The following is a 12,188-nucleotide window of genomic DNA, read 5'->3' on the forward strand; positions in this document are numbered from 1 at the left end:
GGACCCCGGGATCATACCCCCGCCCCTGAAGGCAAAGGCTTAACCATCTGAGCAAGCCAGGTGCCCTCCTTGATTGAGTCTTAGAGCGCAGCAGAGGCCTGCAGTCTCCGGCACATTTTTTCTGCAATATATTACTCCTTCTTTCCATTCTTGCTCATACACATCTTCTGATACAATTCAGTGCAATTCAAGCATTTATTCTAGAATTCTCTCCCTACTCTTCCTGTTTATGGCTTTTGGCTGTTGGACATTAAGCCTCCATCATTTACTTGGAAGAAGGGGCCAATTTTTCCAAAGGGTTCTGTGCTCCATAAATACGTCTCCTCTGAGTAAGTTGTACAGTGGCACCAGGGAGGATTATCTGTTCTAATTTATGGAACCAACGCTTATAAAAATAATCCCAGGCTCTTTTCTTGTATCACATCCAAGAAATGTGTGCACCAAAACCTCCACGGCACTGACAACATAAGAACCGCTCTGAAACCGCCAAAGAAACACGGGACCACTGGGTGGACGTTCACTGGCTGAGTCAGCACAGGAGGCTTACTTTCCACCCTGATCTGAAATTATAAATCAGTTCTGAATTTTCTCAGCACTATAGCCAGTCTTGGATCCATCCGGTCTGCTAATTGATGGGGGGTGCATGAAAGACAGCTTAGAGAACAGTGGAAACAATGCCTCTTGCTAATTGCATCTTCCTTAACATCGGGAACATCTCCATGTAAGGCAAGAGCATTCCAGTTCAGTTGGGACTTTTTACTCGGAGCAGTGATATAGATCAAAATTTATGCCAGAAATTAAAGTGTTGATAGTGACCTATTATGAACTCAAACGCTTCCCAAGACCCATTCTAGGATACCTAGAGGATATGCAATGGCCTTCAGGGTTACTGCTAAAGGGACACCCAAGACCCCTCTTCACTTGATCTATAGCCTCATTCAAAGTCTAGTGCACTCCCGGGTCCAGTCTCCTGCAGGGTGTGAAGTCAGACGCAGTGGGGACTACGCAAAGCTTTTGAGACACTAGTTTATCAGGGAGTGGATGAAGCATCAGAGAGAGATTTGCAGAGTTTCAAATATTCTTCACTGTTCCTAGTTATAAAAGGATCTTCCAGTAGTTAAAGGGTCATTAGTGCTTATGATAACTCTAAAGGGTCTGCCCAGAAATTCGGCTTTTCTGCTTGTCCAACAAGCGGCTACCAGGAAACCCAGCAACATAGCAGTTTCCATTGCTTAGCCCCAAATGTGACACCCTTAAACCCCCAGGGAGCAAACAACAGTAAATAATCTCCTCTGTTTGCAAGAAGCTGCCATCTGTTGCTGGCCATGTGTTCTGCTTTTTAAGCTCCCAGAATCTATTTCCTGGCCTGGAGTCCTTCCGCCTTCACCCTGGCGTGCTCTAGGGGGCATCCTTCTTTCTACCCACCTCAGCCAGATGACTAGAGAGGACTGAGTGGAGGAGTCATCAAACCACAGAGGCTCCAGAATAGTTTCTGCCACTCAAAATGAAGGGGTGAATTAGAGCCCTTTGTTTCCTGTACCTCTTTCTGTATATGACCTGAGAAAGTATTCCAAGCGCTGGTAAATGCAGTTGTGTAGCAAAATGGAGAGAGGAGGCAGGGCTAGCTTAATGCTGGGCGTGACGGCTGCTCATAGCTGTTTTCAAGTCCTCTCCTTCAGTGGGCTCAGGAAGGCTGCCCCTTTCACTCCCTACAAGCAAGTGACTCTGTAACTTGCTTTGCCCAGTGAAATGTGAAAGGAAGTAAAGTTTATCACTTCTGTAGGGAAACATTTAAGAGTGTATGAGATTCTCCATGGCCTTCATCCCTTGCATGGAAATAGGTGTCAATGTCACAGTGCCACAAGACCATAGTAACCTGGAATGTTGAGCCAGTATATGAAGGACAGCTGCCTGGGAATTTGATTGAACCTGTAAAGAACTTTACATGAGTGAGAACCAAACCTTTGTTATTTAAGCCACTGTTTTTTGTTTGTTTGTTTGTTTGTTTGTTTTGTTTTATTTCGTTTTGTTTTAGAGTTGTTACTGCATCATATCCAGGCTCTTCTGACTGGCACATGCTTACCTACTACTGTAAGTTGAATCTTTTCTGTCTGAATGTTGTTTACCTTGCTGAGAGAGAAGCAATCAGAAGCTCATATTTCTCTCTGATCTATTAAATCCTAAGAACGACATTGCATTATGACAACAGCCAAAATATTTGGCCTGCTCCTGCTTTGATCTTTCTTACTCTAAAAGCAATTTCCTTATTTTAAAATTTAAATTCCCTTTTAGCTCTCTTTAGTGCTTTTTGCCAGATTTGCCTCACTTGGGTCATCAGTTTTTCCAGCCCTGCCATTACATATCTGTGCTACCCTCCTATGTTTATATTTAACATTATGTCTCCTTCCCTGCACCATGCCACCCCCCCGACCCTGATATTTCCGTCATCTGTACATACTATTTTTAAGTCTGGCCTTATTAGCATTTTGCAGAGTTCTCAACATTCTTTTTTTTTTTTTTTAAGGTTACTTATGTTTTTAGTAATCTCTACACCTAATGTTGGGTTCCAACTCATGACCCCAAGATCAAGAGTCACACGTTCCTCCAACTGAGCCTGTCGTGTGCTTCCTCAGCATTCTTAAGTGGCCTTCCCTTCTGGAGTTTCCTGTAGTGGTACTATGTCTCTTTTGCTTTGTGCTTTAAAATCAATTTTCCACAACTCTAGGTTCCCAAACTGTGTCCTGGGGTTCCCTGAACACTACAGCAAACTCACAGGCTCATTGCAGAGTATTTTAAACTTCCGAGGAAAACACAAGAATATCCAACCTCTACCAGCTACTAGCTCAAGACAGTTTATAATTTCAGTGTTAGAATGCATTACATTCTTCCTGTTGCCATCACATCACTTGTTATTAGGAAAATTCACATCAAAACCCAAGGAAACACTACCTCATACCCACAAGTTTTGGCCACAATAAAAATAGAAAATAACAAGAATTGGTGGAGACATGGAGAAACTGGGAAACATGTTCATTGCTGGTAAGATGTAAAATGGTGCAGCAACTGTGAAAAAAACAGTTTAGTGATTCCTCAGAAAGGTAAGCATAGAATTAGTAAACAATCTAGCAATTCCACTCTTAGATAGATACCCCAAAGGAATGAAAACAGGTATTCAAACAAATCCTGGACATGAATATTTATAGCTTTACTATTCACAGTAGCCAAAAGGTGGAAACCCAAACGTCCATCAACTGACAAATGGATAAACAAATGTGGTATATCCATACAATGGAATATTATTCAGACAAAAAAAGGAATAAAATACTGATACATAATACAGCATAGATGAACCTCAAAAACATTATGCTATGTGAAAAAAGCTAGACACATAAGGTCACATATTGTATGATTCCCCTTATAGGAAATATCCAGAATAGGTATATAAAGACAGAGAACAGACTAGTGGTTGCCAAGGGCTGAGAAAGAAGGACTAGGGAATGACTGCTTAATGGATACAGAATTTATTTTTGGCATAATGAAAATTTTTTGTACCTAGATAGAGGTGATGCTTGCATAATATGATGACCACCTGTCACTGAATCGCACATACTTTAAAATGGCTTATGGTTAATTTTATGTTATATAATTTATGTTGTGTTATTTTATCTCAATTAGTTATACATATATATGATATGTATGATATATAACATATCATTGAGATAAAATTCATATATACATATATGAATTTAATTAGTCATTCAAAATACTCATCTTCTCTGAATGTTTCCATTACTTCTACTCTGCCAGTAATTCCCACTTGCTGGTAGAACTAGTAAGGGCCATTGTATCAGGGAACTTAGTCATCCTTCCACTCCGTGGGACAGAAGTTCCGAACCTTTAGTTCACCTTGAGGGTGTCAAGAGACCCTTCATGATTCTATGTCACATTTTGGGCCCATGTGCAGAGGGAGCAGGTAAACTGCACTGTGATGGCCCCAGAGGTCTCAGCAATGCCACAGGGAGCTCTGAAGCTGGGATGGTCTTCAGGTATGCCACAAGGTTCAGACACTGCTTGCAAAGGAAGTTGGCTTCAGGCTGCCTCCAGGGAGAGGACATCATCTTCTTCCAACAGCAATTCCTGGGAGAGGACTCGACTGTAAGCTGGGGAATGACTGTCTTTTTTTTTTTTTTTTAAGATTTTATTTATTTATTTGACAGACAGAGATCACAAGTAGGCTAAGAGGCAGGCAGAGAGAGAGGAAGGGAAGCAGGCTCCCCGCTGAGTGGAGAGCCTGATGTGGGGCTCGAACCCAGGACCATGGGATCACGACCCGAGCCGCAGGCAGAGGCTCTAACCCGCTGAGCCACCCAGGCGCCCCGGGAATGACTGTCTTGGTCCTAAAAGGAGGATCAGAGCAGCGTTCAACAGCATCATTCAATTGGTACACTTGTGATGCAGCACTAATACCTTCTGGGTGTGGTAGATTCCAAATGCGAATTGTTTCTCTCGCACAGAGCCTCTTGACTCATTGGAGACCAATCAACACCGGACATGTTGACTTGGGTGCTGTCTCCTCTGCTGAAGTTGCCTGACAACTTTCCTTTCAGCTCCCAGTTTCCCAGTCTGTGTCTCTGTTGGGGTCTTCCCACCCCTCCAGGCAGCCCTCTGAGACTGAGCTGCTTTCAAGATGACTCAGACCAGCTCCTTCCAGGATTTTTCTAGCCTATATTAGAAGTGGTCTCAAAAAAATTCTGTGGACCCTGTTATCTAAATGTTACCAGAAAGAAAGATCAACTTCTCTGAACCGAATTCATGATCCTTGGCAGATGTGCTCTGTGTTTCGTGTGGCTTATATCCAACAATTCTCTACCACTGGTCAAATCATTTCACTATCTGAGAATATGATTTGCAACTAATTCATCTTGAAGTGTTTGACCAGAACCTACAGTGCTTAAAATTAGAAATGCTATGTGTATTTTATTGAGATTTTTTTCAGTGCCCATGGTCGGTGATTGCTAACATGTGCTTTGAAAAATTTCCAGGCTAAAATCATTATGGCCTTATGCTATAGCTTAGAACTTTGGATCTCAATTGCCTGTTCCTCAGTGTGTCAGAGCAGGCCCCAGGACTGTTTCTTAGGAGTATTTCCGACCCTGCTCATAGTTTGTTTCTATTCCCACTGCCATGCAGAGGTGGGTTTTGGTTAGACTCCTTAATTTTCAAAGGATCTTAAATCTACTCTTAGCCAGTGACTGTCTTTTCCTTTAATTAGCCATTCAAAATATTCACCCTTCAGATTCTTGCCAGACATTACAATTTTGAACCCCTTGCTCTGCAACTGTTATCAAAAGTTTCAAGATGTATTTATAGGAGCTGGCTAAAAAGACAGGCAGACAATCCTCTAAATATTTTTAAAATTTGCCTTAGCATTATCCTAGACATCATGATCTCATGCTTTTTGTAGAAATGTGGATGGGTACTTTGGCCTACACTGAAGGATTTTATAAAAGACTCACTTTTGGATTTATTGGGGGAAGGGCCCGTGGTTGAGAAACCCTCCCGTCCACGACTATGCTTCCTCTCTATGACATCTGTCGGGTATAAGGAAAATAGGTACTTCCCTTCATGACCTAGCTCACTGGTAGCTGGTGGGAAGTGTGAATCTTGAAGCTCAGTGTTATCTTTCTCTTTACACTGAATTATGGAAAACAGATCAATGACAAATTTGTGACTCATCCATAGCAACTATTAAGATCTTCAGCCATACATTTCTTGGTATTAATATTACTATTTTTTTGCTCATTTCCTTGTCATAGTCCCCTTAAATTATACATATGTGTGTGTGTACATATATATATATTTAAAGATTTTATTTATTTGACAGAGAGAGACACAGCAAGAGAGGGAGGGAACACAAGCAGGGGGACTAGGAGAGGGAAAGCAGGCTTCCTGCCGAGCAGAGAGCCTGATGTAGGGCTTGATCCCAGGACACTGGGATCATGACCTGAGCCAAAGGCAGATGCTTAATGACTGAGCAACCCAGGTGCCCCTAAATTATATATTTCTAATGTTTTTATTTGTACATGTTTTATAACTTACCTTAAATTTTTCATAGACCAGGGCTTGGTTGTAAATAAAACGAAAGAACCATCTCAACTCCAGTTCCACTCCTTCCTTGCCTGACCATATGTTTCATTTGAATTCTTAGAACATTCTTTTTTCAAGGCTGATTAAATCATTAATCATGATGATGACAACAACAACAACAAAAATAACTGTTGGTTGAGAGATTCTATGTATGAGATTCTTGACATATTAACATGGGTCTCATTTAATCTTTAAGCCCCCTCTCAAGGCAAGTATTAGTTCCCTGTTTTATAGAAAAGAAAAACAAGGCTCAGGATGTTTAAAGTATTGCTCAAAGGTAACATCAGTAAGTGATAGACCCAAAACTGGAATTCTCCAAAGCTCCTTTTCTTTTCTTTATGTCAGTTTGCCCACTCTGTGAAATTATGCTCTTTCACTATTTTATTTTATTTTACCTTATTTTATTTTATCTTCTCTTTCACTCTTTAAAAGAGTCATCATTCTATGGCTTTGAACTGATACAATGACATGTACCAGTAAAACCCCAAGCCTTCGTTTCTCTAATAGAGATGGGACATGGGGGTGGGTGGGATCTCTTAGCCATTTAACAGGACATTGTCCTGCTTTGCTAAATGAGTGAGCAGAACTCCACCATCATTCCTTCTCCTTTTTGAAATAGGCATAAGCTACAGTTTAGACCAGAGGTGGAGAGGGAAGTAGAAGAAGAAAGCAGACAAGATCTAAAAAGAAATATTTCACTGGATTCCCAACCCAGGGCTGAAGTAAGTGAAAGGAACTGGGGGTTATGTTTTCATTAACTTGTAAGACAAGCCAGTTTGACTAGATTTTAGGTGAGTAACAACCAGAAATCTGTACTTTACTATTTTTTAAAAAGTTAGGTTTATTGAGGAGTAATTATTATATATAATAAAGTAATTATTATATATAATAAAATTTACCCCTTTAAAATATGGAGTTGGATGAGTTTTGATCAATGTGTATATTTCCATAGCCACTATCATGCAAGATGCAGAATATTACTATCACCCCAGAAAGTTGTCCTCCTGTTCTTTTGCAGTGAATCCCTTCCTCTTGACCCACTAATCCCTGGCAAATACACACTATTGCCTTTTCTAGAATATCATATGAATGGACTCATATAGTACGTAATCTTTTGTGTCTGTCTTGTTTGACTTAGCACAATGCTTTTAGAATTTGTCTATGGTGTTGCAAATATCAAGAGTTCATTTCTTTTTATTGCTGAGTAGAATACCATTGTGGATGGAATTCACATTTGTAGATATACCAAAGCTTGTTTACCTACTCAACAGCTGATGAACATTTGATTTGTGGTTTTATGAATAAAGCTGTTATGAATGTGTGCCTGCAGGTATTTATAGGAAAGTACCCAGGAAGGGTTTTGCTGGGTTGTATGGTGAGTGGATGTTAACTGTAGTAAAAGCTACTGAACTGTTTTTTAAGTGGTTAAACCCTTCTGTGTTCACACCAGCAATGGACAAGAATTCTAATTGTACCACATTCTTGTATATGCTTGCTATTGTCAGTCTTATTGTAATTTTAATTTGCACGTCCCTAAACACTAATGATGTTGAGTACTTTTTCATAGACTTATTTGCATTCATGTTTTCTTTTGGTAAAATGTATTTTAAAATCTTTTCCATTTTTTTGGACGGTTTGCCTTTTTATTATTGACTTACAAGTGCTCTTATATTTAGGATACAAGTCCTTCATCAGACTTATGTTTTGAAAACATTTTCTCCTAGTTTGTGGTTTTCCTTTTCTTTCTCTTGATAGTGTCTTTTTTTTTTTAAGATTTTATTTATTTATTTGACAGAGATCACAAGTAGGCAGAGAGGCAGCAGAGAGAGAGAGAGGGAAGCAGGCTCCCTGGTGAGTAGAGAGCCTGATGCGGAACTCGATCCCAGGACCCTGAGATCATGACCTGAGCCAAAGGCAGCGGCTTAACCCACTGAGCACCCAGGCACCTGATAGTGTCTTTTAAAGGGGAGTTGTTAGTTTTGATGAAGTCGTTTAGAGTTTTTGCTCTTAAGTTCGGGGCTATGATCCACTTCAAATTAGTTTTTGTGTATAAGGCAAGGTAAGAGTTGAGGTTCTTTTTTTTTCCTGCACATGAATATCTAATTATCCCAATTGTTCTTTAAAGAAGCACCACTTTTTACAATATCGATACTTTCTTTCCTTCAATTACCTTAGCACCTTTTCAAAAATCAGTTGACCGCATATATGTGGATCTATTTCGGAGCTCTCTCTTGATGTGTATGTCTATTCTGACACGAATAGCATATTGTCTTTATTACTGTAACTTTCCATTAAATGTTGAAATCAGGTATTAATGGATCCCACATCTTTGTACTCCTTTTCAAAACTGTTTTGGAGACCTAGATGCTTTGTATTCTATATAAGTTTTAGGATCTGCTTTTCAATTCCTAAAAAAGAACAGCCTCTGGGATTTTTATTGGGATTTGTTGAAACTATTGATCAACCTGGGGAAGAACTGATATCTTAACAATATTGAGGCTTCCGATTCATAAACACAGTGTATAACTCTATTTAGGTCTTCTCTGTTTTTTTTTTTTCCCCTGCAATATATAGCTTACAGGTTATGCATGTAGTTTATTAAATTAATCTTTGAGAACTTCATTTTTATACCAAATACCAATTGTTCACTGATAGTACATAGAAATATAATCCATTTTTTATTTTGACTTTGTATCCTTTGACTTTGCTAAACTCACATAGCAGTTCAGTAATTGCTGTAGTTGCTTGGGATTTTCCATGTAGATGATCATATCTTCTACTAAACAAGATAGTTTGACTTCTTCCTTTCCAAGATATATGACTCTAAGGGGTGCCTGGCTTGTTCAGTTAGTAGGACATGTGCCTCTTGATTTAGGAGTCATGAGTTCAAGCCCCATGTTGGGTGTAGAGATTACTTTAAAAAAGGGAAAAAGGAAAAACTGGGGCACATGCCTGGCTCAGTCTGGAAAGCAGGTGACTTGATCTTGGGATCATGAGTTTAAACCCCATGTTGGTTGTACAGATTACTTAAAGAAAAAAGCCAAAATATATGACTCTTCTTTAATTTTATTGTCTTACTGCAGTGGGTAAGACAGCCAGTATAACTTTAGCTAGAAGTGGCAAGTGTAGACAACCCTGCCCTATTCCCAACTTTAGTGATAAAGCATTCATTATTTCACTATTAAGTATGATTTTAAATTTTTTAAAGATTTTATTTATTTATTTGAGAGAGAGAGACAGAGAGTCAGAGAGCAAGAGAGATTGAGAGAATGGGGGTGGGGGGAAGCAGGGCAGAGGGAGAAGTAGATTCTCCGTGGAAGGGAGCCTGATGTGGGACTTGATCCCAGGACCCTGAGATCATGACCTGAGCTGAAGGTAGATGTCTAACCAAGTGAGCCACCCAGGCACCCAAGTATGATGTTAATGGTACCCTTCTGTGGATGGCCTTTTTCAGGTTTGGATATGCCCTTCTATTGCTAGTTTATTTAAAGTTTCTATTACGAATGAATTTTGGACTTTATAAAAAAAATTTTCCTGCATATTTTCAGATGATGGTATGATTTTTCTTTTTCTTTTTTTAATTAGAGAGGGAGGCAGGCAGTTCAGAGGGAGAGGAAGAGAAGTGTGAAGCCTGACATGAGGCTTTATCTCACAGCCCTGAGATCACGACCTGAGCTGAAATCAAGAGTCAGATGTTTAACTGACTGAGCCACCCAGGGGCCCCACGATGTTTCTTTTTGATGTTGTTGATGTGGTAAATGTGGTGATTGATTTTAAAATGTGAAACCAATTTTGCATACCTGCGATGAATCTTTTTTTTTTTTTTAAGATTTTATTTGTCAGAGAGGGAAAAAGCGCACAAGCAGGGGGAGCGGCAGGCAGAGGGAGAAGCAGACTCCCCGCTGAGCAAGGAGCCCTACCTAGGGCTCCATCCCAGGACCCTGGGATCATGACCTGAGCCGAAGGCAGACACTTAACTGACTGAGCCACCCAGGCGTCCCACCTGTAACGAATCTTATTTTATTGATGGCCCTGATATATTATCACTTTTATGTATTACTGGATTCCATTTAATAATATTTTTTGAGGATTTGACATATATATTTATGAGGATTTTGTTCAGTAGTGTTCTTACAATATCCATGTCTAGTTTGGGTATCAGGGTAATATTGGCCTCATAAAATTAGTTGGAGAGTATTTCTTTCCGCTCCTATTTTCTGGAAGAGTTTGCAAAACCTGCATTTTTAAACTCACCTATTTCTACTCATTTTGCCCTTGAACTTCCAATCTCACTCAGGACCTCTACACATGATTCTTTGAAATACCTTAAAGTTCTCTTTGTTGAACCAAGAAGACAAGGATTTCCTATACAGATGAGAAATCCAAATACCTTGAAAAGGCTGTGTAGTCTGTGTCCCTGCGTGTGTCTGTGTGTCCGTGTGTGTTCCTGTGCTTCTCTCTAAGAATTATTGTAAAACAGGAGAGAAAAAGGGAAGAGCGTTTTAAACCTTGGAGGAAACTAACATAAGTCACCATGTGTCACAGCCTCACAAGGACAATGCCTACTTATTATCAGAGGAGAAGGACATTATATCAAAATCTGCTCCTTTAAGCAAGATGAGGGCATGTACCGCCGAAGCAAATCCTTTCTCTCTGCTTTCTAGGTGTGGTTTTGTCACCTCATATTACCCCCCAGAGCCTTTTCCCTTGAAATCAAAAACTCTTCCGTGAGCCCACATCCTTCAGGCCTGAAACAAACCTACATTTGAACATGGGTTAAACACATAGGTGAGTTCTTAGAGAATCCATACATTTTGCCTCATAACCTGCCAGAGACTAACGAGGGACAGGAAGCCGTTGAAGAGGATGGAGGATGAAAGGGCTTTGTGGGAGTCTGGGACTTTACCCTCTTTCACCTTCCAACTTCTCTCTCCATTGCAGAGAGGAAAGTTCTGGAGGAAGGCTACTTATAGGTGACATTTGCTTTTTGGAGATTTATTGGGGAGCACCTGGGAGCCCAGCCGAGTTTCCTGTAGGAAGAAAATTACTACACAAATGTACATATTCACCCCTGCTTAATGAGGACAGAAGAGCAGGGAGAAGACTCAGTAAGGACACGTGACTTCGGCTCCTTGCTGGGGTACGTCTAAACCCTCTTCACCCATAGGGACCAGCACCAGCCTTAGGGCTCAGACCATGGAAAGAGCATTTGCATGCAAGTCAGAGGATTTGGTGTCCAGTGCCAGAATGGCTCTCATCTGAGTTTGAGGAAGATGTGTCCTGCCAGACTAAGGGAATCGGGGTCTACTCAATTGTATTGATGAAAAGTGGGGTCCATCCCTTGCCTCTGGCATGTCTCTGCACACTGCAAGCTGGATCTTGATCCCAGCTAATTTCCTCCCGGCTCCCGAGGAAAGGCAACTTTGTTCTTGAAGATATGGTCAAGGAAGATAGCTGTATTGGTCAAGGTTCTTGCAGAAAAACAGATGGTGCACTCAAATTAGGACCACCCTCTAGGGCTAATCTACAATGGGGCTCCGTTACTGTCCCAAGTCTGAAGGGAAGAGAGGAGGACATGACTTCCAGAATCTCAATGGAGCAAACTGTACGAAGAGGGCCTCCTGAAGAGAGCTGCTACCCCACAGGATGGTGGCCAGGGAATGACAGCCCCCACATGCCTCGGTCTCCTTCTGATGTTCCACACTGGTGGAACCAAAGGGGAAACCAGAGGGCCAGGAAGCAGGTAGATGTGGTCCACACAGGTGACCTTCCTGGGGTCCAAAGCAGGGTGGAAGAGGTAGCAGAGGGTAGGGAATGAATCTGGAGGAACAAAGGGAGGCCTCCAGTGAGTGGCTGTGTACATCAGAGCCTTTCCCACACACCCAGGCCCTGCTGACAGAGCAACTGTATCTTTCCATGCCCTTCCTACATCTGTTCCCCAGGAGGAAAAGCTCCAAGGTTCACCATCTCTGGAGTAGAACCCATGGGCCCATCACTGGGATCTGGCTCTTGGCAGGGCAGCTAGGCCACCAGGGAGGACG

Source organism: Martes martes, assembly GCF_963455335.1.
Source record: "Martes martes genome assembly, chromosome: 7".
In the NCBI taxonomy this organism is placed as follows: Eukaryota; Metazoa; Chordata; class Mammalia; order Carnivora; family Mustelidae; genus Martes; species Martes martes.